The sequence below is a fragment of the Eulemur rufifrons genome, chromosome 21, assembly GCF_041146395.1.
Source record: "Eulemur rufifrons isolate Redbay chromosome 21, OSU_ERuf_1, whole genome shotgun sequence".
In the NCBI taxonomy this organism is placed as follows: Eukaryota; Metazoa; Chordata; class Mammalia; order Primates; family Lemuridae; genus Eulemur; species Eulemur rufifrons.
The window spans coordinates 14,133,550-14,138,859 of record NC_091003.1 but is presented as its reverse complement, the minus strand read 5'-3'; positions in this window follow the sequence as shown (position 1 = coordinate 14,138,859).

Here is a 5,310-nt window from a genome sequence, read left to right as displayed (position 1 = left end):
CTTGCCCCCTGCAGGGAATAAACATCCGAGCTTCCCTGGGGCCGCCTGTCATTATCAGAGATGGAATTTCCTTGGCATTTTGGGGAAAACAGATGCCGAGATGTGGAACAAAATAGGTTTGCTGCCTCCCCCGACCCCCCGAAAAAGCAGAGCCTGGCTCATACACGTGCAGGGCACGTTGATAAAGTTGGCGTGAGAAAGCGTGGTGAGCCCCGGGGACCAAGGGTGCTGCTTCCATGCGAGTGTGGAGCGGGTTGGAGGGTTGAGCTTCCCAAGGTGCAAGCATTTGGTTATTGCACCCGTGCAGGGGACTGGTGACCCCTCCACAGTGGCCAGGCGGGATTCCGAGACCTGAGGGAGTGATGTGGCTGACTCTTGGGAAGCCCGAAGGAGGGAAAGACAACATGTGGCCAGTGTCACCTTCAGGCTTCCTCTCTGCCCTCACTCCTTTCCGCCCTCACCAGTGCTCTGTCGCCAAGGGCAGGCCTCGGCATGGGCCATCTGCGCTGCACCCCATCTCTGCCACTTGGCCTCTGTGCAACCCTGGATGAGTGACTTCTTCCCTCTGTGGGCCTCAGTGTCCCCATCCGTAAATGGGGAGACTGGCGATGATCTGGGCCCACGGTGAGGGTCTGAGGTGACAGTGCATGGTTAAGTCACGGTAAATTCTGCACACGAGGGGCCTCTTAGTTATTCTGATCAGGTGGAGCTTTCATTTTACAGATAAGGGAACTGAGGGCCCAGAGAGGGAAAGCAACTCACCCACATCACACAGCCCCGCTTGTTACAGGACACCTCCGGGTTCTGACCAGTTCTGGATCCACACAAGCTACCCAGGAATCATGGAACACACCAGTAATACTCACCACAACAACAGGCACTATGCAACGGACACTCACTTTGTGCCAGGCTCTGTGCTGAGCCCTGCAGTAATGTGCAAGGGATGCCAGCGAAGTACCCCAAACGGAACGGCTCAAGGAATAGAAACGTACTGTCTCCCAGTTCTGGAGACTGGAAGTCAGAAGGTTTTCAAAGAAGCCAACGCTCAGCGGCCACACACAGCAGCCTCCAAAGCCCTACCAGCCGCACTCCTAGTCCAGGAAAGCTCCTAAATTAACTAGGAAGCTGTAACGAAGGCACCACAGCTCTCATGTCACATGACCGTGTCTACTATCACCATTAAGGGCCCAGTTGAGCAAATTCCCTTTACCCTGGCACGGGGGGAAACGTCAGGAGCCCCCTCAGCCAGAAATACTCCTCCTGATGCTGAATCCTTGGATTCCGGTGTCTGCCAGGGGCAGTTTGTATAGGAACAAAGCCAACCCTGAGAACAGCAAAGGATGGCAAGGACCTTCCTCCCTTGCCAGCGTTCCCCAGCAAGAGATGCTTCAGGGACCGCCAGGGGCTTTCTGGGGCAGGGAGACAGAGTCCTCCCTGGGCAGAACCAACTCATAGTCCAAGAGGAAGAAGAAGAACCGCTCACGTTCAGGCAGTCCCAAGCAGCTCGAGCAGGGGTTTCACCATCAATAGCTCGTTTGTTCAGCAAGACAGTCATTCATTCATTCATTCCTCAGTGAGAGTTTGTTGAGCACCTACTGTGTGCCGGGTCCTGTGTGCTGGGGATGCAGAGACAAGCAAGACAGAGTCCCTGCCTCCAAGGGGGTCCCATCGAGTGGCCAGAGGCACAACACTGCAGGATTGTGGAACTGCAGCTTCGCCACTCTCCTCTCTGTGCCCTGGCACTGCCATCTGTAAAAGGGGCGTCCTCAGCAGTGCCAACCTCGCAGAGTGGCTGTGAGGACGAAATGAGTTACTATGACTAAGAGGCTCAGAACAGAGTCCGCCACCCAGAAAGCATGGTATGCACCTTGGCCATTACCATCATCAGGGCTGGCTGGGGGAGCAGAGAGGCCTCCGGAGGGCCAGCTGGAGAAGGAAGTGTCAAGAGTGACACCTGAGAAGATGATGTCATGTTAAGAAAAGGAAACCAGATGGCAGAACTGGGGAGGACAAGCATCCAGAGGTGGGATAGGGCGAGATCGGTTTCAGAGACACAAAAGAGGCCGAGATGGCGGGAGCGTGGTGAGTCTTGATTTTATTCTAGGGGCAGTGGGGAGCCCCAGAAGGTCAGCTTTGTGTTTCAGGAAGAACCCTGATTGCAGTGTGGAGGATGTTACAGAACCCAGGCAAAGGACAGGTGGCCTGGATCACAGGAGCTGGAGGTGAGGGTACAGGTATAAAAGACAAGACACAAGGAAGGTAATCGAGGGGACGTTGGTTCCACGAGGCGGGGATGGGGTCTGTCTTGCTCACCATTGCATCTCCAGGGCGGCACGCAGGTGGATTGAATAGACGTGGGGACAGGGAGAGGGAGGACTCCAGTGTGACAACCTGGGCATCAGCAGGACGTTGGTGCTGTTGGGGAGGATGGCAGGGCTGAGAGATGACATCCCTGTTTACTCTTCTGTGACACAAGTATCATTGCCACCTCCGCTTTCCAGAGATGGAAATGGAGACTCAGAGAGACAAAGCCACTTGCCCAAGATCAACTAACACAGAAGCAGCAAATATTGGGCTCTGCTTTTAGGGCTTTTTTGACCAATCGTCACTTGGTGCAGAGACCCTGAGCACAAGGACCACCTGGGGGCTTGTAGTAGGGGAAGGAAGGTTGGGGACAAACACGCTCAGTGCCGTGCCGGGTTGCGTTTCACTGCTTGGAGAGGTCAGGTTTTTCACCAAAGTCAAACCTTGCAGCCAAGTGAAAGGGCTGCCTTCATTGCTGGCTGTATCTCAGCGGTGCGCTTGGACTTGAACCTCTCACGCTCTCTCTCTTTGCAGCTGCCACCATCCAAGCCTCTCCCGGGGCAATTTAATCTCAGGGTGTCCGGTTCTCTGACACGCTCTGGGAAGGAGGTCAGTAGGGTGAATTGCAGCATTAGCATAAATTATTGACCCAGAGCTGCTGTGGCTACTGAAGGACGTTTTGTGTAGCCCGTGTGGGGGCTGGCAGCCTCTGACCACACGTAGGTACAGGCTGTGCCGGGGACGCAGAAGGAATCCGCCAAGTGCAGGATATTGGCTGACATCGTACCATCCTGGGACAGCCTGGAGCGGCTGGGTGTTTGAGTGGCCTCGAATGAGCCTCCCACACGTTACGGGATGATTTCTAGAGGAATAAGTTACGTTTGATTTCCTCTTTCTCCTTTGAAGCAGGTGGCCGGGTCTGTTGAGACCCTTGGCCTCAGGGATACATTCGCAGCAGCCCACGAGGCAAAGGCTGCTGTGGTCTTTGTAGGACAATCCAGCCATCCTGGGATGAGGGAGCCCCCGTAATGACTAAAATCAAGTTTTTTTTGCAGCTCAGTAGAGACTCCTCAGGTCAAATTTGACTTAATTTAAAGAGACTTAAGAAAGTTGATATTCCTGGTACACCTGAATTTGTGGGCTTAAATAGATTTCTCGAGACATACCCACCATCTACACCTGTTTGCCTCAATGGAATTCAGCAATTTGTCAAACCAGATTCTCGAACATGCCGGCTCCTTAAACATACAGACAGGGCTTGTTTTCAGCTCATTCTTAGGCTCTGCTCAAATTCAACCCAAATTCATCCACTGATCCTGCTACTGCTGGATCCAGCTGATGGGAAAATTAACATCTATGAAGACCCTACTATGTGCCAGACACTTTACAAGTATTGTTTTAAACACTTTTAACAGCTATTGTTCTTTGGGGTATTACTCACTAGGTGCTGAGCTAACCTGATTGGTTAACCTGTGAATTAACCCATCCTACAGAGAAGGGACCGGCTCAGAGATACGTAGTGGTCGGCTGAGGTCACTTGGAGCTAAGTGGCAGGGCTGGCACGTGTACCTAGGCCTGTCTGGCTCCAGAGCACCTGTTCCTCCTCCTCCTCTTTGTGATGAATCCAATCTCCTTTCTTCGTTTTCTCTCCATCTGACAATCTATTCACACAATGCAAAGCCAAATAAAAATTATATTTTTTGCTCACGTGAGATTTTGAGAATTTTGGCAAGTATTTAGGAAGCATCTCAAAGACGCTTTCAAAATTACATTTGAATAATATTTGAACTGCACCAGATGGCTTGTTGAGGTGGAACAGGGGGGTGGCGATGTATGGGAGGGGGTGTCACTGCATGTTTCGAAGAACCCAAAATGCCACTTCATAAATGGGGTCTCCAACAGTTCGCTGGGTCTCCTGAATGGCCCAAGAGAGGCAAGGGGTCTTAATCAGATCATCTGCATCTTCTCAGTGTAGGAGGCAGAACGATAATGATAATAGTGTTTGTAATTGTTGTTATATATAGAGCATTAACTATGGGCCAAGCACTGGGCTGTGCACTTTGCCTAGATTACCTCATTCAAATCTCGCCTGACTAATGAAGTAGGTGCTATTCTTATCCCCATTGTACAGATAAGAACACTGAGGCCCAGACCGGTGAAGTAACCTGCTTAAGGTCATAAGTGGTAGGGCTGAAATCTGAACTCAGATCTGTCTGACTCACAGAGACCACATGCCCACCACTAAGTTTTCCAAGGGTTTCCAGTCCTAAGCGGGGCCTTCCAGTAAGCAATGACCTATTAGGACTGTCACAAGAATCATACTGCCATTTCTACTACCAATCAGTCATTCAACAACCAGGTAACATATCGAGTCCTTATTCTAGGCTTGGCTAAGACACACAAGGCTGAATAAAATTTGGTCTCCTCCATAAAAGCTGCGATTGATGTATGTACATTGTGCTAGATATGCACCGGGAAGGACAGTCATTCTGGCCCTGGGGTAGGGGGCCCCCAGCATGCCCCTAACAGTACCCCATATGCCAGCTTTCCTCCACCCACATCAAAACTTGCCTGTCCTGCACCCCAGGCTCTCATTACTAACACTTAAGGGGCTAATAGCAAAACTGTATCCTATCTGAGTTAGAGAGAACCTCAGGAATTGCCCCCGCCTGTAGACAAGGAAACCGGGGCCCCGGAAAGAATGAGACTTGGCTGAGATCACATTGCAGATCCGGAACCAAAACCCAAGTCTCTGCACTCCTGTCTCGGGACTCTTTCCACGACATCACCCTGCAGCTGCAGGCTGGGGTTTGGGGCAAATTCTCCATCCAAGCAACATATTCACCTTTTATTGTAATGGGAATAGTTAGAAAAGTTATAAGTACACATCAAACCTTGATTTCACATGTATTATCACTTAGGACGAAGCTGAGTGAAATAACGGGTTGATTTCAGATCTATTTAAAGAAAAACATGCAGGTCCGGGAAAATTCTCGAAGGCAGATT